Here is a 27,906-nt window from a genome sequence, read left to right on the forward strand (position 1 = left end):
GGAGAAAAGAACGAGCGGGCAAAAACCTAAACTAAGCGAAGCGCTCACTCCTCCCTCTGTTGTTCGAAGTTCAAGGGAGAGATTTTTCCTTATCGGAAATTGTTATTATCTTTCTTATTTTTTTTTTAAAATTAAAACAAGACTCTCCAAAAATATAAAATAGACTCAAGCCTATTACAATTTAGTTTCTTCAGCTTCTCACGCGGGCCCCACGTATGATGAATCTTCTAAAATTTGCATTTAAGCACTTTTCAGCATCCAGTCCTGCAATTGGCACCAAAACAAAATATCGGTAAAATCCACTCAATTGCTGGAAATATTTAGTCGAATAAAAGTGCATTAATGCCCAAAATACCCCACTAAAATGCACCCTATCAATCTCCCCCACACCTAAACTATGCTTGCCCTCAAGCATAATCAACTCAGAAGTGCAATAAAGATACTAAACAAATCACAGCAGTTCATACCAAGAATGGCATTCCAAATTCCCCAATAATCTCATCGAAATCAGAATATACCAAATCAACAATTCTCGCAGTTTAAAGTGCACTCATTCACTCTAAAGTGTATATGAAATGTATATAAGATGGCTCTCAAATCAACACAATAGAATGACACTACCATAAGCTTGCTCATATATCATATCTCCACCACTTATGAATTTAAATGCAGCAATCAAGGGACTCTGCAAGGTTGTAATGGGGCTAGGGTGAGAAGGTAGGATAAAAAGGAATAAAAAAGGTGTAAAAGTATAAAGAAAGTGCTCAGAAACTCACTACACAGATTCTTGCACATTGGGAACTTCAAGGCACCTCAACCATCCCTCAAGCGAAGTAAAATTTGGCACTTGCCATAACCTTCGACTTTTCTTTCTCCTCTTTTCATTCATCTACTTCCCCTCTCATTTTTTTTTCTTTTGCTTGTTTTTTCTTTTTTCAATAACTCCCAACCAGCACCATAAAAATCAACTTTACTTGCTGATTTCCTGCACCTTGTATTCTTTTCACATCTCTTTTTTTTTTTTCTCTTTTTGGTTTTCTCTTTTTTTTCATAGATATGTGTAATGCCTCTCAAATAATACTCCAAAATTCTGTATAATGAAATCAAAGCACTTCTTCACACGAGATTCAAAAAGAAAGTCTAAAAAGAGGTTTTACGGCTAAAAACTAGGGTCTCAAGCGAAGAATAAGGGTTAAGGCTCAACTTGGCTCCCTAGTAGTAAATAATCCAAGGGTTGGTTTTAAGAAAGTCCAAAAATGGCTCATTCCTAGGTGCCCTATCATTTCAACGCATTAAACTCATTTAAATGTGGTCTTGACATGCATAACTGAGCAAGTTCTAGAATGACAAATCATGTGCAATAACCACTCAAACAAACGAAAAATTAGGCCCAAAAATTGCACAAATGATCAAATTTATCTCAAGTTCAGCATATTCATCAATCAATTCATCATCGAGGAAAATAGAGCACGCCATGGCATGAACTTGCTACTTATACCCATATCTCAATTGCATTCATCACCGTTTAAAGAAAGAAACTACTAAGGCAAGGAAAAATTTAATCAGACAACTAAAAACACAGCTAAAGCATAGTTAACCCTCCCCCACACCTAAACCTTACATTGCCCTCAATGTAAGCAAAGAAAGATCAAAACAGAGGTATTGGGGCAACGACACTTCCCTTAAAACGGAGGAGGGCAGAAATGAACTACGGCTGTGGAGGGAAAGGCGGGCGGAAACCCACGTGATGGAGATACTGCGCTAAATTCTGGGCCATCCCGCCCATTTGACGCTCCATCCGCTCCATACGAGTGTCCATATGCTGCATTTGGAACCGAAAGGCTGCAAGTTGGCTATCGGCGGAGGAAGACTGTGGAGGCACCGAAGAAAACGGTCCGGGGGCATCCGTAGAAGGACCACCGGCCTCCGGATCAGTGGATCTGGAAGCTCTGCGCTTAGGAGTAATAAAGATCGGCCCTGGGGGAGCAAACTGGAAAGCGCCATTCACCTGTTCCACAAGACCCATTTTCTCCAAACAAACTAAATCGAGGGGTTCCATAGTACAGGCACGATGCAAATTATGATTATTTAAATCCAAAACCCCAAGATTTACAGCCAATTGAGTGATAAATGAGCCTAAAATTAATGGCTTATTTTTCTTACTTAGTACCGTGCGGAGGTGGATGGCAAACCAGCTACCCAAATTGACCTTAGTCTGAGTTACCATGCACCAAATGAAAAAGAACTCGGGTTTGGTCAAAGTACCCGAACTATCCTTCCTACCTGAGAAACTGTAAGCCATAAATCTATGTAAATAACGGTAGACGGCGCTCTTAAGATAAGATGCCTTAGACTGACTGGGGTCATAGTTGTGTCGGTCAACCGACAAATCTCTCCAATAACCAATGTTATGAGAGAAAAATGGCTCCGTGTACTCACACACACTATGCATATATTCATCACTCTGGGAGTAGGGAATATCAATGAACCCAAGAGCCAAATTAAATTCAGTTATAGATTGGGTGAACTCTCTACCCATTAATCTAAACCTCACTACCCCAGGAGTGGTAACGGAGAATTCATCGGGGATATTAAACTCAAAAGTAGCATAATATTCCCACGTCAGTTCAGTGAAAGCAGGTAAAACAATAAAAGCATAGCGGATCCAACCTATGTCGGTCAAGTGCGGCGTGACCTCATCCCTAAGGTTTAACATATCAAGTGTAGGGCCATGGATGTATTTACAAGGAATTATCTTCCTTGTGCAAGCCGAGGCATACTGCTCCTTGTCGGCAGCCCGGATAAAGGTCAAATTGCCTCCAAAGTGGGCCGGAGAGGAGATATGAACCTCCCTATTCCTCCAAAGCGGGTACGGGGCCCTCCAGACCCAGTCGATGGGGCAGGTCCCCCTAAGGGGACCGTAGGCAGAGGGGTGGAAGTGGAAGGCTTGTTCGTGCCTTTAGTTTTGGGTTTGGTCATTGGATATCAGTGAACAAGACAAAGGCAAAGTAATGGCGTTCAAAATATGTCAACAAACAACCACCAAAGCAAATGATCCCCGGTCACAGCACCCAATCATAGACAAGTGCACAAACAAACAATAAAATTACCCCAAAAGCCAATTAATCCTGTGAACCGCAAAGTTTTCCCCAAACATTACCAAATAAACCCAAAAATCACTTAATTAGACAAACGGAGCAAAATTCCCCCAAAAACTAATTAAACAAGCAACCAGAGTAAAAACTTTCCCCAAATATCTCTGATTGAGCACAAAATTTCACAAATAGACCACAATCAACCACAGATATATCACCGCACCAAAATCAAGCAAGAAATTGACAATCTGGCCTCAACTAAGAAAGTTAAATTCTGGCATCAGCTAATAAAAGTTAGTAATCTGGTCTCAACTACTTAGTGACAGAAAAATAAAGAAAGAAATCACCGGTGGGGATATGGCAACAACAGCGAGTAAGGTGGAAAAGGCAGAGGCTGCAGAGAGGTGGAGGAAAGCACCGCGCACGCGCTAAGGCAGGCGCGATAGAGTCGCGCCTAGTCTACTCGCCTATGCGCGAGCTGCTACCCTGGTGACCGCGCGCTTTGCTGCTGGAGGCGCTGTTCTGGTCGCGCGCAAGGGGGTAAGCTGCTCGCGCGGTCTGCAGTCCGCGACTGCAGCTGCTGCTCGCTGCTCTGGTCGCGCGCGTGGAGTGCGCGCTGGTGCTGCTTGAGAGCTGGCCTGGGCTGGGGTTCACGCTGGAGCTCTTGCGCCCTAAGGCTGCGAACGGCGCTGCTTGCGCGTGCTGGTGGCTCGCTGAGGATGGCGCTCGGGCCTGTCCTGCCGCTGCTGCGAATCTCGCTCTGGGCTCTGCTGGAGGCGTGCGGCTGGGCGAAGACGACGTGCGGACTGAAGGGAAGCGGCGGACCGTGGCGAGCTCCTGCGGTGGGCAGCTATGGCGCGACGGCGGCCAAGGCAGAACAAGGAAGAAGAAGAAAGAAAAGGAAGAAGAAGAAGAAGGAAGAAAAAGAAAAGAAAGAAGAAGAAAGAAAGAGTAGGGCCGCGGGTCCTTTGAAATATTTTTTTTTCTTTTTGAATAAGGGTAATTTCATCTTTTTGCCCTTTTTTTTTTGGGGTAAACGAAGAACTCCTGTCTTAGGCGTGGGTACGCCTAACTACCTCTAGTCTTTTGGCCATTCGACGAAAATTCTTGATCCTTTAGCGTGATCACCTAGCGTGGGCACGCTTAACTGCTACAGAGTTTTCTGACTGTCGGACGAAAATTTTCTTTCCCTCATGCGTGATCATCTGGCGTGGGCACGCTTAACTACTATAGAGTCTTCTGACCATCGCCTTCCAACCCTTTTCCTCAGACGTGACCACTTAACGTGGGCACGTCTAACTACCAATTTCCTGCCACCAAAAATCAAACTATTAATTGACACTAACACTTAACTAAAACTTAAAAAATGTTTGAAAACTGAAACAAATAGTCTTGGGTTGCCTCCCAAATAGTGCCTTTCTTTAATGTCTTTGGCTAGACATGGCTGAGACCCTCGAGCAAGATAAAGTGGATCTTGGAGGTGTACAACTTCTACTTCTTCAACAGAGAACCCCTCATAATAAGGCTGCAGGCGATGGCCATTCACCACGAACTTTTTCTCCATTTTTAAACTTTGGATCTCCACTGCACCATAATGAAACACATTAGAAACGACAAATGGATCAATCCAACGAGAACGTAACTTACCAGGAAAGAGTTTAAGCCTCGAGTGATACAAGAGGACTTTTTACCCCACTACAAAAGATTTTCTTGAAACCTGCTGATCATGAAAGATTTTACTCTTTTCCTAATAGATCGTGGCATTCTCATACGCTTCATTTCTTATCTCCTCCAGCTCTTGTAACTGCAATTTTCTTTGGACCCCTGCTTCGTCTAATCCCATGTTACACTGTTTCACTGCCCAAAACGCCTTGTGTTCGAACTCCACGGGAAGATGGCAAGCCTTACCAAAGACAAGTCTATACGGAGACATCCCAATTGGCGTCTTATACGCGGTGCAGTACGCCCACAGTGCATCTTCTAACTTTAAACTCCAATCCTTCCTATCTGGGCGCACCATCTTCTCCAAGATTGATTTGATTTCCCTGTTTGACACTTCGGCTTGACCGTTTGCCTGCGGGTGATACGGTGTGGATATTTTATGGAGCACACCGTATTTTCGAAACAGGGCAGTGATAGTCTTGTTACAGAAATATGTCCCTCTATCACTTACCACAGCTCTTGGTATTCCAAAACGGACAAAAATATTAGATTTTAAGAACTCTGCAACCACTTTAGAATCATTAGTACGGGTGGCTTTGACCTCCACCCATTTAGAAACATAATCAACCGCAAGCAAAATATATAGGAAACCAAAAGATGAGGGGAAAGAACTCATAAAATCTATCCCTCAAACATCAAAAATTTCAACAAACAATATGGGGGTTTGAAGCATTTGGTCCCTACGAAAAATATTCCCCACCCTTTGACACCTATCACAGGATTTGTAAAATAAATACGAATCTTTAAAAAGGGTAGGCCAGTAAAAGCCACTCTCTAACACTTTGCGAGCTGTTCGCTTGGGCCCAAAATGCCCTCCACATGCAAATGAATGACAAAAATTTAAAATAGAGTGAAATTCACCTGCACTCAGACACCTTCTTAGAACTTGATCCGAACATTGTCTCCAAAGGTACGGGTCGTCCCAAATGTAATATTTGGCATCACTTTTCAACTTGTCTCTCTTAGCCTTTGGCCACCCTGCAGGCAATTGATTAGTCACTAAGAAATTTACTATATCAGAGTGTAGACGAGTTAATGGCAAGTAGTTGCTCCTCTGGAAATGCCTCCCTCAATGGTTGCTCCTCCTTATGAGCAAGCAAGCGGCTCAAGTGATCAGCAACTAAATTTTCTGCTCCACTTTTATCTTCAATCTCCAAGTTAAACTCCTGAAGGAGCAGGATCCATCTGATGAGTCTTGGTTTAGCATCCTTCTTCGTCATCAAGTACCTTAAGGCCGCATGATCAGAGAAAACTGTTACTTTCGCACCTAACAAATAAGGTCTAAATTTTTCTAATGCAAAAATCACAGCAAGTAATTCTTTCTCTGTTGTAGAATAGTTGAGTTGAGCTCCATTCAACGCCTATGATGCATAGTAGATTGCATGAGTCGCCCTGCTAATCCGTTGCCCCAGCACTGCTCCCACTACATAGTTACTCGCGTCACAAATTATCTCAAATGGGAACCTCCAGTCTGGAAGTTGGATAACAGGTGGTGATGTCAATGACTCCCTTAACCATTCAAATGCCACCTTGCACTCCTCGGAGAAGTCAAATGCTACATCTTTCTGCAACAGTTTGAACTGGGGTGCTCCAATTTTAGAGAAGTCTTTGATGAATCTCCTGTAAAACCCTGCATGACCCAAAAAGGAACGCACCTCCCGTACACTTACGGGGTAAGGTAAAACAGAAATAACATCAACCTTTGTTTTATCCACTTCTATACCCCTGGCCGAAACTACATGCCCTAAAACAATGCCATGATCCACCATGAAATGACATTTTTCCTAATTTAGAACTAAATTTGTCTCAATGCATCTCTTCAAAATTAAAGCTAAATTATCCAGGCATTCATCAAAACTATCTCCATATACATTAAAATCATCCATAAACACCTCAATAATTTTTTCTACGTACTCGGAGAATATACTTACCATACACCTCTGAAAAGTTGTTGGGCATTGTAGAGGTCGAAAGGCATCTTTCGATAGGCAAAAGTACCAAAGGCGCAGGTGAATGTAGTTTTCTCCTGGTCCTCTGGTGCTATCGCGATCTAGAAATAACCCGAGAAATCATCAAGAAAGCAGTAATAAACACGACCAGATAACCTTTCTAGCATCTGATCGATAAACGAGAGGGAAAAGTGGTCCTTCTTTGTCACAGCATTTTGACGCCGGTAATCAATGCACTGACGCCATCCTGTGGGTTTCCTCACCGGGACTATCTCGCCCTCTTGGTTCTCTTCTACTGTCACGCCAGCCTTTTTCGAGACTACTTGCACTAGATTCACCCATGGACTGTTTGAGATGACGAAAATGATCCCCACTTCCAAGAGTTTAAGTATTTCCTTCTTTACCACTTCCATTATTAGTGGGTTCAATCTCCGTTGTGCCTGCCTTACTGGTTTTGCATTCTCCTCAAGCCGGATCCGATGCATGCATAAAGAAGGGCTAATTCTCTTAATGTCTGCTATGTTCCACCCAATCGCCTCCTTATGATCTCGAAGAAGACGAATCAGGTTGTCTTCTTGCCTTGGTGACAGGTGTGCAGATATAATGACTGCCAGTGTCTCTTTGTCCCCGAGAAAAGCATACTTCAAAATGCTTTGGGAGAGGCTTGAGTTCCAACTCAGGTGCCTGCACAATAGAAGGCAACAATTTCGTTTGAGTTTTGGGAACAAAGAGAGACGTGAGCTCATACCTTGAGGGAATTTGTGGGAGCGAATGCAGTGCTCCAACTGCACAATATAAAACATCACTTAATTCCACATCAGGAGTTGCTCCCAACTCAAGATGTTTGGCCAATGCCACTTTCAGTGCATCGCCCCTATTCAATTCAAATGTGTCATGTACAAGAGGTTCAATAATGCTCAAAGCAAAAACAGAGTTAGCCTCATCCGAGTATTTCATCGCATCAAAGATATTGAAATTTACAATTTCACCATCAAACTCCATCGATAAAATACCCTCATTCACATCTATTTTTGTCCTAGCCGTGCTTAAAAATGGTCTACCTAACAAAATAAGTGACGGATTTAATGCTTTTTCATCTCCCATATCTATGACACAGAAATATGCAGGAAAAACTAACTCATTGACCTGTACCAAAACATCTTCAACTAACCCCTCTGGATAAGCATTGGTACGGTCTGCAAGTTAGATTATAATGCATGTGCCTTTTAATGGGCCAAGATTAAGAGAAGCATAGATTGTCTTAGGCATAACATTAATTGACGCCCCCAAATCCAACATTGCTTTCCTAATTGGGGTACCTCCTATCTTTGCAGGGAATAGTGAACATATCTGGGTCTCCACATTTTGGTGGGAGTTTCCTTTGGAGTATAGCTGACACGTTTTCTCCCACCGTTACTCTTTCGTCCCCCCTTAGCTTCCTTTTGTGGGTGCACAAATCTTTTAAAAACTTGGCATACTTCGGTATCTGTTTGATTGCATCCAACAGGGGAATTCTCCACTTTTCGAAACACATCCAAGAGCTATTTTTCCTTCTCTACCTTCTTTGTCTTTTCCAACCTGCAAGGAAAAGGGGGTAAGTTAGAGTTAGTAGTGAGTGGAGAGGTGGAGGTTACTTTAGGATCCTCACGAACACATCCTTCCTCCTCAATTTCCTTTTCTATCTCCTCCTCACTTTTGCTTTTTGAATTTCCCGCTTTAGGCCCTTCCAGTGTCTTGCCACTCCTCAGTGTCACGACACTTACATTCCTGGAATTTATTTCGGGTTGTGAGGGTAACTTTCCATAAGCGTGGGACTCCAGGCAATTGATAGCAGTTGCCATTTGGCTTATTCGAGCCTCCATATCTTTCATGCCTGCTTTTGTGTCCTGCTGGAACTGAGTGGTGCTCATGGTTAAGGCACTAGTTTCTTGCTGGAGTTGAGCCATATTCGTGGTCAATGACCTAGTCTCCTGCTGAAGCTGTCTAGTCTCTTGCTGGATTTGGGCGGTAGTCGTAGCCAAACTCTAGACAATATCCTCCAAGGAACTCCCTGTGTTGGAGGATGATGAGGGTTGCGGTTTCGGTTGCCATGGTTGCTGAAACCCTGACGGACGATTTGAGAGTGAATTTTGTGGGCGGTTCCCATAACTGAAGTTGGGATGGTCTCTCCAACCGGGGTTGTATGTGTTGGAATACGGGTCATACTGCCTGCGGGGTGCGAGCACGCCTCCGGCCATGTTTACCTGGTCCGCCCCGTCCTCTTGTAACAGGGGGCACGTGTCCTTGCAGTGGTCCATGCTAGTGCAGATTCCACACACCTTTGCTCGTGGTGTGTTCCCCATGGCTAATTGCTTAACAGCGGACGTCAACTCTAATAGTTGCTGCTGAATGGATGGCGTCTCTGTCTCGTTAACTCTACGAGTGGGGTTACTCTCACGGTAGCCAAACTGCTGAGAGTTCTCTGCCATGGCTTCAATGAGCTCCCATGCCTCCCTCGGTGTTTTGTTTGCCAAGGCTCCTCCGCTCACAGCGTCAATAATACTCCTGTCAGTTGACTGGAGCCCTTCATAGAAGTACTGGATCAACAGTTGTTCACTAATTTGATGCTGTGGGCATCTAGTGCACAACTTGTTGAACCTTTCCCAATAGTCGTACAAGGACTACTCGGAGTACTGCTTGATGCTGCATATCTCCTTCCTCAAACTCGTAGCCCGGGATGCGGGAAAAAATTTTTCTACGAATTTTTTTTTCAATTGTGCCCACGTGATGATACTACCTGCAGGTAGGTAGTATAGCCAATCCTTCGCTGCATCCTTGAGAGAGAAGGGGAAGGCTCTCAGTCTAATTTGCTCTTCAGCCTCAGGACGTTTCATACTAGAGCAAACCACCTCGAACTCCTTGACGTGTTTGTAGGGTTCTTCGCCAGAGAGACCATGGAAAGAAGGTAAGAGGTGAATCAACCCCGACTTTAACTCGAAAGCTGTATTTTCTGTCAAAGTGGGGAATGTGATGCACAAGGCCTAGTGAGTCAATTCCGGGGCAGCCAGCTCCCTTAATGTCTGGGTGTTGGTCATGCTAAATTCGCCTTCTACTGACTCGTTTGCAAAAGATAAGTGCCCTTCTTTTCGTCTCTTGGTCTCTTGTCTTCGCCTACGCGCTGCCTTCTCAACCTCAGGATCGTATAACAATTTACTTGTGCAAGAAGAACGGGGCATAAACTAGCAAAAATACCAAGAAAAATAGAATAAAATAAAACAAAGTCAAAAACTGAATTAAAAAAGAAACAAATAATTCAGATGCCAATCCGCGGCAACGGCGCCAAAAATTGACAGGTGCCGAACCTGTTCAATAATAATAAATAAAACCTAACTACCACTTTAAACAGTCAATAATCAATTCAAGTACTGGAGCAGGGACTCTAGGTGTGCAATGGGTTACTTGATTCACCCTGTTCCCGAAGAGTTTACTTAATCCGATATACCTGAATTAATTATTTAACTGAATACACTAATTAGTAGACAGTGGTAAGCAGGGTCGTCTCCTCAGAGACTGGAGAGAAATTTATTCCTTTTCGAATCAAGACAGATGGGGGTTTTCACGATTAAATGCTAAAAATAAAGTAATTGCAGAAAATAATTAATTTAAAGAAATAATTGGAGATACTCTAGCCAAGGGTACACTTCAGAAATGGTTCATGCACTGATCATTAATGCAGAAATAATTCCAACATTTATTAATAGATTGGTTATAGTTGTCATGCACGCGATAAACAACCAACCCTTCCTTAATTTATCGATAGCTGAGGTACGACCGTTAGCTATTTCTCTAACCCAAAAACAACCCTAGGTACGACCGTAGGATTTAATTTTTAGATTGCATTATTAATTAGAAAGGTCCAATCCTAACTAAGAAACACGCTACGAGGGTTTATTTAAACTAGATCATATGTTTTCCTGACATAAACCCAATTACGCCAGTTGCTACAAAGACAGAGATAACGAACAATTACGGATTCAATTACCTCTATTTAACAAAATAGCCTATATGAATAATTAATTATTGCGCACTAACCAATCATACACAAGGCTATAGCGATTAAAAGCAAGGGACATGTAAATATCAATAAATGAAGAAAACAATTAACAATGGTTTAGATTTCACAGTATCAGTTGAACCAATTCATCAATTGCTCCCTTGACTAGAAATAGGGGTTTAGTTCCCCCATAATTGATGTACAGGCCATGCGGATAAAGTTGGAAGAAACCATCGATTCCTTAATCAAAGCGAATGGAAGAAATTGCCCCTTGCTGATTCCGGTCAACCGAGGAAAAGGAAGGAAACAATTGATTATGGCGGTTTTCAATTGTTCTCCTAAGCTAACCGTACAGAGAGTACACACTTTCAATTTCTTCGGTCAAGACCAGAGTGAAAAACAATGGCAAAAGTCCACAATTGCGGCTCTTTTAAGCTTTCTTTCTTTTCCCACACAAGAAACATACGAGAGATTGGATTCAAATTGTTTGATTTCTCAATTTGGTCAAGACTAATGAAAAGCTCACAAGCATCCCAAAGTCAACAAAAGTGGCTATTGTCTGCTGCCTCTTCCTCTACAAAGCTGCGGCCCCCAATCCCTCTATCCAGCCGAGGAGAAAAGAACGAGCGGGCAAAAACCTAAACTAAGCGAAGCGCTCACTCCTCTCTCTGTTGTCCGAAGTTCAAGGGAGAGATTTTCCCTTATCGGAAATTGTTATTATCTTTCTTCTTTTTTTTTTAAAATTAAAACAAGACTCTCCAAAAATATAAAATAGACTCAAGCCTATTACAATTTAGTTTCTTCAACTTCTCACGCGGGCCCCACGTACGATGAATCTTCTAAAATTTGCATTTAAGCACTTTTCAGCATTCAGTCCTGCAATTGGCACCAAAAGAAAATATCGATAAAATCCACTCAATTACTGGAAATATTTAGTCGAATAAAAGTGCAGTAATGCCCAAAATACCCCACTAAAATGCACCCTATCATCCATAACCGAATTCATTCCGTAACCGATTTCAAATTCAAAAACGGTAATGACTAACCGAATTCGTCTATTAAAAAAAACTGATTTTTTAAAAATTATTACTGATTTGATGCCCAAATTTATTCATAATTTAACACATTACTTATGTTCTAATCCCCAAATTATTACTGGTTTAATTTGATTGCATTTATTTGATCACTTATACCCAATGTTTTGAAAACCGGACCAGATCGAGCCGGTTCGATCGGTTGAACCGCGAATCGGCCATGGCACCAGCCCGGTTCTATGCCATTGTTGGTTATGCCAGAAAATCGGTCAAAACCCTGTTGAATCGTGAAAACCGCCGAACCGGATTGAACTGACGGTTTTCCGGTTTTCAACTCCCCCCCTTTTTTTTTATGTTTTGCAAAATATAGCTATCAAGATTCGAACTCAAAACCTTTGTAATAGAAGACCAATGTATCAACCGTTGCACCATCACATCTTATTAATTTTTTTTGATAGCTTATTTATATAAAACAAACACTCATATTTTTTTTTCCATTTTTCTTATAAAATCTCATTCTCTCATGGCTCTTTCTTTTTAATCTTCAACTCTCTCTCTCTCTCTCTATCCTCTTTTCTTTTATCACTCCCTTTTTAATCAAACCTCTTTATTTTTAATTTATTGATGTTTTCTTCCATCTTTTAATTTTGTTTTTGTCCATTAAATTGAAAAAAGTTAAAAAAGAATTATTTTTCTTTAACCCAAATTATTTAATGCCACGACCAGTCACTTTTATCTCATTTTTTGTTTCTTATCAAGTTTACATTTCTATTTTCGATTCTCTTGACTTTCTTCGAACTCCAAACTTCCTTTTTTAAATTGCAATTTTTAAATCCCAAAACGTAAATTAAAATTTAAGTTCACAATGTCTAAATTCTCATAGACGTGAATTTTGTATAATTTCAAAATATTGTGATATTTTTGGGTTGGATTTAGATATAATTGAAATTGAGATGAAATTTATTGTTTTAACTTATAATTTAAAAAATTTATTATTAAAAAATAGTAAACTTTTCCTCATATAAAGTATTAAATTAGTCCATTACATGTCTTATTTTGTGCGTATATATATTTATATAAATTATTTTTTAAAAATTCATTGAACCGGGGTTGAACCGGTCCGACCGGTTGAATCTCGACCCTTTCACTTCACCGGTTCAATTAACGGTCCGATTTTTAAAACATTGCTTATACCTAAAATCCTTAGTCTATGATTTAAGGAACACATAAAAAGTGATTAATTGAAACTAGAATAAACCTTAGACTGTACAATGATTAGTGATAATTTATGAATTTATAATTTACAATGATTAATAATAAGTAATATTAGTTACAAACTTACAAATTACAATGATTAGTGATAAGTTATATTAGTTACAAACTTATAATTTATTTCAAATCAAAATAAAACTTGTTTACTTGCATATGTTATTGTGAAAGTCAATACACTAATACATTGATTTGCAATTCACATGCATTCATTTATACTGCTTAGTCGTCTTTTCTATACTTAAAGCCTTAAGATTAGTGAATAGATAATATGAATTTTTATGTTAAATATGTAATATAAATTTAGAGCACACTAATACTTGCAAGTTACAGATTACGCATTCAAATATTCAATAATTCAAACATGAATGATCAATGATGTATCAAATTACCAATATCTAAATTCTAACTACTAATTATGTTTATTGTTTAATATTTAGTATTATACATATATGTATTAATTATTATCTAATTCTAGTCATGTTACTCATGTATAAAATAATAAGTAGTTATCTTATATTGTTATGCATTACTATATATTTGTATTATTATAATCATATAACAATTAACAAATACTAAAATAATATATTGTACATTATTATATATTATTATTATTATAAGTACATGATATGATGATAATACCATATACAAATTATTATTAATTGCATTTACCTATATAATATAATGATATATTATATTATTATAATGAATAGCATTTACCATATACAAATTATTATTAATAGCATTTACCTATATAATATAATAATATATTAGTAGTATATACTAATACTAAATAGCATTTATCTATATATTATATAATTTTATATACCAATTTGGTATTCGAATGCGGTAATGCGGTACCCTATTTCAATTATCGAATTTGAATGCGAAATTGGTTATTACCAAATTCATAATCTCATTATCTATTTCATACCATATTACCATCTATTCCAAACCACAAACTGAAAGAATACAAGCATAACTAATTGAATTAGGTTTAGTTTCAGTCATCCTCATTTCTCTGTACAACCCAATCACATCATCCACCAAGTTCCCATCTTGCGCGTAAGCATTAACACTATCCTTTTCAGGCATTTTATCAAACAGACGTCGCGCTTCATCTGTACAACCATTCTCCGCATACAATTTAATCAAAGCACTACCCACAAACACATCCAATGTACAAAAAGATTAGATCCCACATTTTAGTGATAAAAATGGATATGGATTGGGTTCGATTCCTTTTTTTTTTTTTTTTGAGAAAAATGAATATAGTTTGAATTAGATTCTGCTTTTTTAGGGTAAAAATGAATGTGAATCAGATAATTTATTTATAATGAGGTTCAAACTTGCACTCAAAAGTTATAACCAACTATCTTGTTTGCTGCAAATATACAAGTCGCTTTTGTAGCATGCGAGGTGTTAAATCCCACGAGGAACACTAACCAACTACTAAGGCCGAAAATTCCCTCTATTATTTAGACTATCAAGAATTTTTAACAGAAGTAAAGCAATAACATTACTATAACAATGCACTTGAAAGTAGTGAAATTAGAGCATCTCAACTAAACACAAGCATCCTAGGGTATAGAATCCACTAAATGTACCAAACTATCAATGAAGTGGTTAATTATCACTAACTACTCTTGTCTTGCCAAAGATACATTTTCCTCAAGGAATCAAGACTCGCTTTTGTTGATGAATTGATTATTGCCAACACTAGAGTTTCCCTATTTTAAGTAGGGGGTGTGCTTCGAATTCGAAATCGGTAATTCGAAACTTTGAATTTCAAATTTTTTGAAATTTTGGCATCAGAGAATCCGATCGAATTCGATTTCGAATTAACTAATTCCGAATTCAAATTCATACCAAATTCAATTCCAAATTCAGTAAATTTTGATTTCACCCAATTCGGGAAATTTAATATATTATTATATATAAAATTTATTAGATAACATAAATTTTATAATATTATATTATATTATATTATATAATTTTTATATTACATATATAAAAAATATATATATAACGAATTTGAAATCAAAATCAGTATTCAATTTTCGATTTTGAATTGTGAATTCGAAATCGAAAATTCTGATTTGAAAAACTCCATTATTGAATTCGAACCAAATTCGAAATATATGAATTAGGAAAACCCGCATTCAATTCCGATTTCTGATTTACCGATTTCCAAAATTCCGAATTGAATTCAAATTCGGTCGGTAAATCGAAATTTTTTGATTTTGCACACCCATAATTTTAATGGTGAAATCACAGGTGAACTTTTCATTAAGACAAAGAAATGTGAAGAAAATCCATCCAAGTGTACCATTACTTTCGTGTTCTTTAGGTTATGCTTATTCTATTTCTATCATTGTTAACCACTCACATATATTAATAATAACTAACATGAATTGTAAATTATGATTAAGCATTCATAAATGTTCATGCACAAAGTAAGTGAACTAGCAAATACAAGATATGGCAATTGGTAACCACAATTAATCCACAATCAAGGTACAAATAGATTCATCTACCCTAAAACAATAATATTTAGCTTAGCTAGACATAGTAGATGGAATAGAAAAGCTTAAGCATTTAATGCAATTGATAGGTGTCGAGTCTGTGTAATAATAACTATCAACTCAAATAAAATACAAATTTTTGTATATAGTGGTGAGTAGGGTCAAATCCACAGAAATTGGGGAAATTTGTCTCTTTTTAGAGCCTAAAGTAAGGGAAATTTTTAGACAATATAGAAATAACTCACTAACCAATTAATGAAATAAATAAGAATTAAATCAACGATAAATATGACTCTAATCATAGGTACAACTTTTCAGATACGATTCACACAACTGATCATTGATGCAATGATGATTTAATCACTCATTAATAGATTGGTTATAACCCAACAAGTTCTGACAGCCAACTTTTCCTTAGTTTATCGATAGTGAAGGTATAACCGTTAACTATTTTTCTAACCAAGAAACAACTTTAGATACGACCATAGGATTTAATTTTCAATTGCATTAAAAATTAGAAAAGCCTAATCCTAACTAACAAACATACTACGAAGGTTCATTTAAATTAGATTATACATTTCCCTAACATAAAACCAATCACGCTAGTCGCCACTTAGTATTAAACAATCAAACAATTACGAATTTAATTTATTAATATGGCAGTAAATATTAGATTAATTCAAATATCGGGTTCTTGACATTGAAATAACAAAATAATCATAAGAAGTTGAAGCAGAAGATGTACGAATACTAATGAATAAAAGAAATAAATAAAAATAATTCAATTTCACAGATGTTTGGAACCGTATCTTCAAATTACCCTTGACTAGAAAAAGGGATTAATTGCTTTCCATTGAAAATAACTCAAGCAATTTCATTGATGAAAGTTGCCTGAGGTTCAACAACAGAAAGAGCAAAAGAAAAGAAAAGACGAAGAGAAAAACTCTTTGTTCTTCCTTGGTGCCGAGACTAATCACCCCTTTCGCTAAAAACAACGATGACTCTTTAAAGCCAACACAAACAAGAAGACTTCCTTGTTCTCACGTCTCTTACTTTCCTAAACTACTAATACTTCCTAATTTTCTCCAAAGAAAGGGAGATTCCCTAAATTGACGAAAGAAAAGCTATTTGTTTCTTAATACAAAATGAAAGACCAATTATCTCAAATAAGGAAACATGCTTCTAAGAACTTCGACTCGAACTGGGATACTGTCACGCGTAGCAAAATCTCAAGCCTCTGAGACTTGACAGTAGGATTTGAACGAGCCCACAAAGAACTGCTAAAATTCTTCATTAAACCACTTTTTACTCCTTTTCTCATCATATTCCTACAATTAACACCAATTACCAAATATGAGTAGAATTTACCCATTAATACAGTATATAGCTAAATCAAGGGGAAAATAATCATAAATTTAATAATAAAATGCAACCTATCAATTTCCCCACACCCAAATCATGCTTGTTCTCAAGCATGAGAATAACAAATCAAGTAATCAAATTCAAACAATGGCTACCACTCAAATCATCTATTGTCAAGGTACAATTAAAACACGTGTCAAGCATTAGTGGCTAATCTCCAAGAAATATCTCTCTGGTTACCTTCTAAACAAAATACTTTTCCAATTTCTGACTAGCCAAATCCAAAGATATAAAATATTCAACTGGCATTCGTCAGCAAACGGTTTGACTATTATGCCAAATCTCAACATTGAAACCAATGGATCAGCAAGCTAACAATTCATTGACACACTTCCATATTTTTCACTATTAGCACATTTTTTTGCTTTTTTAAAATATCCCCATACTTGAGTTTTTTTTCCTTAATTTTTTTCAGGGAAAATGTTTAGTTTTTAACCATCCAAACTTTTGACGTGAACTCCGATATCTATCAAATGAAGAAGTCTGGTTACTCAACTCTTATCGCTTAAAAACCATATACTCATACCTCTCGCTATTTTTTGACGCGAAAGTTGATATTTTTGGTGAAAACCCCTGATTATTAGGTAACGATAACTAATGGAGTATAACCAAATATTATTTACAAATAAGTACCAAAACAAAATTAAAAACCATACAAGTCCGCTACATTTTTCAAACATGGAGAACTAAGATTAATAGTTGAACCAATTTATATAAAAAATGCCAAATAAATATTTACAATGTTTAGAGAAGTTAACCAAAAAGTGCAAAGGCCATAAAATTTCAAATATTCACCAGAGAGACACCCTTAGACCTTTTCACATCATACTGGACATATTAGCATATAAAACCTTAACAATAGCAAAATTTACGAATCTAACTATCATTGATCAGGGATAACCAAAAAATTGGATAAAATTCAAAATTTTCGAACAAAAACTTCAACAAAAATGGCTACACACTTTTCCAATATACTACCCCCTACACCTAAATCTTATATTGTCCCCAATGTAAGAAATAAAGAATAAAATATGAAGCAAAAGAGACAACGAAACTTCCCTGAACATTGAGGAGAATGTTGCACTACTAAGGATGTGGAGCAAAAATGAGGATAAAATCAATAAAATGAAAGTAGTCACCAAATTCTTCAGTCATTTTAGACGTGGACATGCCTAAAATATAAGGAGTCTTCTGGTCGAAAATTTTCAACTTGCCAATTCAACGTGACTTATAGACGTGGGCACGTCTTATCGACTAGTAGTGTTTTGAAATTTCTGAACATATCTTTAGAACCAATCAGCTAATTAGGTGCGGGCGCGGCTTGTCTGGTAGTAGTCTTCTGTCCACGAAAAAAACAAAATAAGAGTTGGGAGAATGTTGACCATGGAATGGAGGAGATGTCACCACATTTGATAATTGTTCACTGGATTCGTTCACTTGAGCGATTTGAGGTTGAGGTTTCAGTTCTTCCTTTTCAGTTTCTTTTTCAACTGCATCTGTAGATCTTTCTTCTTGAGAATCTTGTAGGTCCTTGATATTTGTCAGGGTAATTGCACTCTCATCTTTCTTAAGATCGATAATAGTCTATGAGGGCAATTCTTCACAAATTGGAGAAAGTAATTGGCTCATTATAGATGCAAATAAATGCATTTGATCCTTCATCCTTCTAATTCTCATTTGTGTCTCTTGTTGAAATTGATATGCGTTAGTAATTATTAATTCCATCATTTTTTCAAAAGACATGTCTGACATTGATGATGGTTATTGCTATTGATATTGATATTGAGAACATGTTGGCCTTGCTGCATAATTAAAGTTAAAGTTGTCCCACTATTCTTGATCATACACGTTTGAATAAGCGTCATCCCATATTTGATACAGGATTGGAAAACTCCAAAAGTATTAATTGGGGCACTCAGGTCATCTTGAAATATGGGACACATGTTGATTGAATGATCCAAAACATAACAAATTTCACAAATTGCAACAGCTAATTTTTCTACATGAGATGCATCTAAATGTTGATCATTAGAAAAAACACGAACCCCATTACCCTTTCTAGAAATAAAATCCAATCTATCACCAAAATATTGAATGTTAGCAACCATAAACTAGAAAAAAAATGAAAAATAAAAATAAAAATAAGATTAACTCAAAAAAAAATTTAATCAGACACCAGTTTTCGATAACGGCGCCAAAACTTGACAAGTGTCAAACCTGTGTAATAATAAAAACTTACTCAAATAAAATACAAATTTTTGTATATAACGGTGAGTAGGGTTGAATCCACAAGGAATGAAAAAAAAATATCTTTTTTTAGAGCCTAAAGCAAGGGGAATTTTTAGACAATTTAGAAATAACTCACTAACCAATTAAAGAAACAATTAAAAAAATAAATAAGAATTAAATCAACAATAAATATGACTCTAGCCAAATGTACAATTTTTTAGATATGATCCACATAACTGATCATTGATGAAAGGATGATTCAATCATTTATTAATAGATTGGTTATAACCATCAACAAATTCTGACAGCTAACTTTTCCTTAGTTTATCGATAGTCAATGTATAACCGTTAACTATTTCCCTAATCAAGAAATAACTCTAAGTACGACCATAAGATTTAATTTCCTAATTGCATTAAGAATTAGAAAAACTCAATCCTAACTAACAAAAACGCTACGAGGGTTCATTTAAGTTAAATCATATGTTTCCCTAACATGAGACCAATCACGCTAGTAGCCATTAGTATTACAGATTTAATTGATTAATATGGTAATAGATTATTAGATTAATTCAAATATCGGACTTTTGACATTCAAATAACAAAATAATCATAAGAAATTATAGCAAAAGACGTACAAATACCAATTAATAAAAGAAATAAATAAAAATGATTCAATTTCACAGATGTTTGGAACCGTGTCTTCAAATTGACCCTTGACTAGAAAAAGAGATTAATTGTTTTCCATTGAAAATAACTCAAGCAATTTCATTGATGAAAGTTGCCTGAGGTTCAACAACAGAAAGAGCAAAAGAAAAGAAAAAACGAAGAGAAAAACTCTTTGTTCTTCCTTGGTGCCGAGACTAATCACCCCTTTCGCTAAAAACAACGATGACTCTTTAAAGCCAACACAAACAAGAAGACTTCCTTGTTCTCACGTCTCTTACTTTCCTAAACTACTAATATTTCCTAATTTTCTCCAAATAAAAGGAGATTCCCTAAATTGACAAAAGATAACCTATTTGTTTCTTAATACAAAACGAAAGACCAATTATCTCAGATAAGGAAACATGCTTCTAAGAACTTCGACTCGAACTGGGATACTACCACGCGTATTAAAATCTCGATCGTCCGAGAATTGACAGTAGGATTTGATCGCACCCACAAAGAACTGTAAGAATTTTCATTAAACCACTTTTTACTTCTTTTCTCGTAATATTCCTACAATTAGTACCAATTACCAAATATGAGTAGAATTTACCCATTAATACAATATTTGGCTAAAATCAAGGGAGAAATAATCATAAATTTAATAACAAAATTGCAACCTATCAGCAACCAAACATAAATCCAACAATAAAGAATGAAGGAGTGAAAAATTACTCATTCAATTGAAGAAACAAGAGTTTTCAATTTCCATTATCTTCATTGTCTTCAAAATATTGAGCACATCAAGAGTTCTCCAAGAAAATGAAAGACTAAGCTAACTAAAAAAGCTAGAGAAAAATGTTCAAGAAGAAAACTAAGTCTTGACTCCTATATTTCTAGTTGTTTCTTGTTGCCAGAGAATCAAGAAAAAGCAGTCTTTGAACTCCCAAAATGCTGCTGCAACATCCCCTCAAATGTCCCTAAAAAAGTGTGAAAATGATGTAAGTGAAAGGTGTTAGGACCGGAGCCGTGATCGGTTCGCGATCTAATCGGTTGAACCGGCCAATTCAACTCAGGTTTCAAAACACTACCTATTAGTGCTCTACGCTACTAACACGTTTTCATTTCAACTTGACGTTATGTGTCATGTTTCACATGGACAAAACATGTTGTCGCTACATTTACATATAATTCTTTGAATTATGCTCCCTCCGAAATGTTTGTCTCTTTTTTTTTCCCGAAAACGTTAACTTTTCATTGATGATGTTTAAGATCTATACACTTAGTGAGCAAAAAGCTCTCAAAGAGCTATACAAGTGCATTGAAGCACTGAGAGTTGATCCACTCCTCATCAAAAGGTATGCTTAGAGCATAGTTGCTTATATGACTAATTGTATCACTATTTTCATTGGTAGACAGAATAAATGAGCATTCCACAAACATAGAGCTTAAACTACTAATGTCTTCCAGATGAGAAAACAAGCTCACACCCTTGGCCCTGTTGCTTCCCTTGGCCCTATTGCTTTTGATCATCTTCAGCAAGTGTTGCTGTGGAACTCGAATTTGGATTTTAGCCCATTGACATTCACTAGCTTTGCATAAGGCAAGTTTTAGTGCCATCAGTTGGTCTTCAAGTGTGTTCCCTGAGCTATACTCTTGCATGGCCCATTGAGCTACCACTTGTCTGTCATAATGTTCTGCCACGATGCCAAGTCCCAGCTTCTTGGTTCCCACTTGTTGTTTAATCGCTAAATTGATATATATTCTATCATGTCCACCTCCTTCCCCTTGCTGGATCATCTCTACTCTTATTGTTTCTGGTATGCTCATCTCTCTTTCCTTCTCTTTAGCTTTATTGTATTCCATCCATTCCTTGTGAGCTTTCTCTATGGTCTTCAATGGATATCATTGAATTGAAGACCCTATCATTTCTAGCCTTCCACAGTTGCCACAGAATATTTACTATGAGTGCTATATGATCCATCCCTGCTTACCTGTACCTTGCTTCAATCAAAACGCTCCACCATCTACTGAAGTTTCCCGTATATTCCTCCAATCCATCCCATTGAAGTGGTGACAGTCGCCACACTTCCTTAGCTAACCTACAATGGAAGAATAGGTGTTCCACTGTTTCTATGTCTTCCCCACATCTCTTGCAAATCAGGTCTCCCATTCTGGTTCTGGTATAGATTTTTTCATTGACAGGTAAAGCCGAGTTCATACATTTCCATATAAACAGCTTCAACTTGAGCTTTACCTTCAACTTCCACAAATGCTTCCATAGCTTTTCCTTCCCCCAGCTTGGCCCTTCTCCTATTACCTCTCTTTGTTGTTGTTGTAAGCTTCTTTGTCTACTGATCTCTTTATATGCAAAAGCAACAGTGTACTGTCCATTTCCACTATATGGCCAAAAGAAATAATCATCCCTATTTGCCAGGCTGATTGGAATCCTTAGCATCTTCTTTGCTTCCTCTTCCTGGAACAGTTTAAAGATAAGCGGCCTTTTCCTTCTGAAATTGTGAATCAGGTCTCCTACTTTTTGGACTACGCATTTCTAAGGTTTCACTGTTATCAATTTTCCTTGTCGATGCTCAGGTATCCATCTGTCCTCCCACACTCTTGTATTTTTGCCATTTCCAATTTTCTTAATAGTTCCCTTTTCCACCATTTCCCTCACCCCTACTAGGCTCTGCCAGATCCATGAAGCATTGTGTGGTACTTTGCATCTGAAAATGGACTGTCTGGGATAGTACCTGGCTTTCAAGACTTTTGCCACCAGTGAGTCATGATCTGTCACTAATTTCCACACTTGTTTCCCAAGCATGGCTCTGTTAAAATTTTGCAAGTCCCTGAACCCCAATCCACCTAGTTCTTTCTCCTGTGTAAGCTTGTGCCATGAGCACCAATGTATTTTCTTCTTCCCATTCTTCTCTCCCCATCAGAAATTTGACATCATTGAGCTCAGCTCCTTGCACAATCTGACTGGTAGTTTGAAACAAGACATAGCATATGCTGGAAGAGCCATTGTCACAGCTTTGAGTAGTACTTCTTTTCCAGCATCACTGAGCAGCTTATTTTGTCATTGTTTCATCCTTCTCTCACAGTTATCTCTAATAAAGCCAAAAATCTGTTGTTTGGTCCTTGTGATCACCATTGGTAATCCCAAGTATTTGCCTTGGGATACAGCTTGAATATTCTCAAAATGCTGGCAAACCTTCTTCTGAACTGCCTGTGACACATTTTTGCTAAAAAACACTGAGGATTTTCTAGATTTATCATTTGTCCCGAACCCCGCTCATATTTCCTGAGGATCTCTTTCAATTCAGCTGCTTCCTTAGGGTCTGGTTGCTGAAAATCAGAGAATCATCAGCAAAGAACAAGTGTGTTACTAATGGTCCTCTTCTACTTACTCTCATTCCTATTATCCTTTTTTCCTCCTCTGCCTTCTGCAGTAAATTGGTGAATCCTTCTGAGCAGAGTAGAAATAGATAAGAGGATCCCCTTGCCTAATCCCTCTTTCAGGAGTTACAAAACCTTTTAGCTGTCCACTAACATTGAAAGAATATGTTATTATGGAGATGCAGCTCATAATCCAGCTAATCCACCTGTCAGAGAATCCCATCTTTTTCATGATTTCCTGCAAAAACTTCCACTCCACCCTATCATATGCCTTAGACATGTCAAGTTTCAGAGCAAAATACTCATTCTTTCCTTGCTTTTTCTTTTTTAAGTGATGCAGAAACTCATGAGAGATAATGACATTGTCAAGAATTTGTCTACCTGGAACAAAGGCAGCCTGGTTCATGCTAATACAGACATTTAAGACCCTTTTAATCCTATTAGCCAAGATTTTGGAAATGATTTTATAGATGACTTTACAAAGACTAATGTCCCTATAATGCTTCAAACTTGTTGGATTGTCTGTTTTAGGAATAAGGGTGATCACTGTATGGTTCACAGACTTTAGCATAAACCCAGTGTGAAAAAAAGTTTGAATGGTTTTGATAATGTCTTCTTTGATAATGAGCAAAAAATGCTGGAAAAAAAGGGGACTCATGCCATCCATACCTGGGGATTTATTTGGGTTCATGGAAAAAATAGCATCCCTAATCTCTTTTTCCTCCACCTTTTTGGTCAAGCTATCATTCATCTGCTGAGTAATTGTGTGTGGTATTCCATTTAAAAATCTCCTCCAAATCTTTGACCCTTGAGGATCTATGTTATTAGGACCAATTTTCTAAAACCCCAAGGATTTGCAAAAAGTCTAAGAAAAAAATAAGCAACTCTTCAGATGAGCTTGCAACTACCAACTATTTAAGACATATTTGACTAACCACGCAGTTCATCATTAGATACAGCCAATGTTAGATTATGAGAGTAGTAAAGCAAACAAAAAGGAGATGTGGATTGAAGCAGATTACAAGAGAATGACAGCTGTGAAATAAATCTATCTATCGTACAGAAACATGATAAGACCAAGAGAAGGTCAATCAATACAATAATGTACCATGAATGAGTAAAATCAACAGCACCCTGAAATAAACTCAGTATACTCTTTCAAGACAAAATACAAAAGGTGAAACAGGCAAAAGATGTTTTGAGCTGAAATCTAGAAAAAAAAAATAAAGATTCTATCCAACCTGTTCAGGATTCTGCGATGGCAGAGATTTCCAACTGGTTCAGCAAGTATTAATTCCATCCTTGCAATCGTTTGTCAAGTTATAGAACGTTTCAACCCTTGTCTTTGCCCTGTAAAGGACTTCAGTGTCCACCTCAACTCTCATATATCCATCAAACTCAACTGGGTGCCCACCATTCAAAAGCCTTGAGTCATTGTACCATTCACTCATATTTCCCCACATTTCCTTGTAATCATCAAGCAAATGAACCTTGTAATGAGATCTCAGCTTATCAAAGTAATTGTAAAATGGTTCATTAGTAGCAACATACAAATGCCTCCAAGGCGTAACTGCTGTTTGCAGATTTTGAACAAGCGCCTCCAGAGATGTGTCAGCATCAAGATGAGGCCATAGTTCCTTATTCTGTGCCTTCTCTCCTCGAACCACATGAATTGCATCATAGTCCCAGTCCATGCTCCCACTAATTGCCATAACTATATTCATTAGTCTCTTTGATTTCCAAAGTGCATGCCAGGGCCTCTGGATGTATTTACCTGCTGGACCTTCACAGACCTGATAACCTTAGTTTTCCGGCTCAGGAGCATCAAATTGCCGCCATATAATAGTGCTCTTATCTTTTTTCAACTGCATTGGTGTAACTTTATAATCTGCAACCTTTCTCACAGGGATTTTCTTTTTATGTGTTTTATCCCATCTCTTCCAATCTTTATGGAACTCCTCCTCATCCACAACTGATGCCGTCTCCTTCAAATGCTCAAAATCAAAGTAGAACCAAAAATCTTTTCCCTCCTCATCCCTATGACTCTGAGTGTAAGAGAAGGACAAACAAATACTCAAATCCATCACAAATGTCCTATTCAGATACTGAGCCTCACCTAAAGCGCACAAAAAGCTCCATAGGTAATGATTCATTCCTTTACAATAATCCCCGCCATATGAATAATACAGGTATCTCCCATTTCTAAATGCCAAATCTGATCCTACATCGGAAGCGTATCATTTATTTCATCATCTCTAACAACAGGGGCAGTTTTGTTTCTCAGACCACTTCTAGTGGCATTTGTTCGAATCCTAGTACGGCAGGCATTCAAACCTGAGTGCCAACGCCCTGCATGGATCACCTTATAACTGCAATCATCCTTGAACCCAATCATAAACCTTCTGAAATCCCTATGCTTCCTCCAAGATTTCTCCTTCTTATTTCTAAACCTCCACGCTACATCACACTCATTAGGCGCCGAACCGTTAACAGGATGTTGATAATCTAAAAATGCAAGGGACCTAAAGGCCCTCAAGTTGAACCTCTCTATAGTTATCAACACCCTAGGATCTGAGCAATTTATGACACCTGTATCTTCACAACCAGATTTCAAGCTCACATTTTTAAGATCCGCTTCAGTTCTCTCAATCACATCTTCAGTAATAGATACACTTGCCCCTGCAGGAGCTAATCTTGGAGACTCAGCAATATCCTCACCAGTTTTAAGGACATAAGTATCAGTTTTAAAAGTGGCGTTTTCAACTTGTGTAAAAACCTTAGTGAGGGCTCTGAAGGACTCCCATGGATCAGGGGGCTGGTATGTTATTTCAATTACGGTAACTATGAGAACTGAGAATACAAAAACTGAAAAACACACATTGCTTATGAATTTTATTAGGTTTTGCCCAATTGGGTCACTTACTGAATTTAATTCCTTCATTGGATCAAAACCCTTTTTCCAAAATGAATCAAATTGAAGTCATAAATCAAAAAAGGCAGCAAAATTCAACAAAAGACTAGATCTTGACAGAAAATAAATAAAGGGTCTGCAAAAACAGAGGAAAGAGGCGACGGAGAAATTAAACAATTAGCTTAACTAACCTCTGATCTGAGAATGATTCTTTACCGCAGACACTGAATTAACAAGAAAAAATGAATCTTGACAATTATAGTGAGCAACAAGACGAATAATTTTGCAGAATGCAGAAAGAGAGGAACTGAGGAAGGGAGGGAGAAAGGGCAAGGTTTTCTGTTAATCTGATATTTCAAGCTCTTTTTCTTTTTTTTGGAGATTTGAGTAACATGAAGGAAAGGACTGGGAACTTGAAGTTGAGAGTGAGCTTTGTGATGGGTACTGAGAGAGGAGGAGATGTGAAGGAAAACAGAGGAAGCTAGATTGAGGTATGATTAGCACTAATCAGGAACTAAACTTCCAGAATTGTTGGTGTGAAGATGGGATCTTGAAAATTAAATTAACGATAACCTTCTCTGATCTACCCCAGAGAATACTTCAAAAAGCGTTTATGGCAGTGGGACCTTTCCTTCAGTAAAGAGTAAGTAACTAGGAAAAGTGTAGAACTGTCGGACATGGGTGTCAAAACTAGTGGAGGGAGAGATCTTAGGTTGCTTCTACGGTGGAAAGTAGGTTGACCTGCCCCACCGTAAGCAGAAAGAGTGCTAGAAGGACAGCTCAGCACAAGCATCTCGATCCATGTTTTTGGGGCCCAGTTGAGAGAAGATGACCAGCAAAGCCTATTATCATTTGAAGGAATTAAGAGCAAATAATACTAATATAAATTGGGTTGGGTGGTTAAATAAATTAGTGAAACTATAGATGCTATACTGGAATAACAATAAGAGCCAAGTTTGTCCTTTTTGAATTTGTTATCATCATAGGCGGAGGAAACATAAGGTGGGATAAAAAAATTTCACATTAAATTAAATTGCTTTTTAAACTAAGCAACTAATTTTTATTTAAATTGTAATTGTTTTTTAACATAATTGGGTTTCACCTTTTTACTTTATCATCAATTGCATTTTTTGCTTGCTTGTTTCAATGGATTTGCTATCATTAGATAATCCTATCACAACAAAATCTTTTAATTCAGCACTTACTTTTAAGTATAAATTTTGATTTTTACTATGATTTGATTATCCTTATCATTAGATCATTTTAATATTTAAAAATTCTCAAATTTTGACACTAATTTACTGGTCAAATTTGTGATTTATAGTTTGTCATGTCCAGTACAACTAGTTGCAGAGTTAGAATTTAAATTCATAACCATCTAGTCATTTCAATAGTTCAAACGTTCAATCTTTGAAACTTTTGTATTATGTGATTTATGTTTATGATTATTTTATTTACAATCTCAATTCTAGTTTCTTGGTGTATTATGTTAATTATATTTATGATTACTTATCTACAAATTTGATATCGATTTGAAAGTCACCATGTTACGTATAAGATTACTTATCTAATTTTTAAATTAAAATTAAAATCTACCAGGTCAATTATGTCACGATTCTGGTTATTTGTAACACTGTATTAATTATGTTTCTAATTATTCATCTACAATTTTG

The 27,906-nt window shown here is 37.3% G+C and overlaps 1 pseudogene; it reads right to left on the reverse strand.

Moving 5' to 3' along the window:
- Positions 1–20,639: 20,639 nt before the first annotated feature.
- On the reverse strand, positions 20,640–27,057 carry LOC113688767 (uncharacterized; annotated as a pseudogene).
- Positions 27,058–27,906: the final 849 nt, after the last annotated feature.

This window comes from Coffea arabica, chromosome 1c, assembly GCF_036785885.1.
Source record: "Coffea arabica cultivar ET-39 chromosome 1c, Coffea Arabica ET-39 HiFi, whole genome shotgun sequence".
NCBI classification, from domain to species: Eukaryota; Viridiplantae; Streptophyta; class Magnoliopsida; order Gentianales; family Rubiaceae; genus Coffea; species Coffea arabica.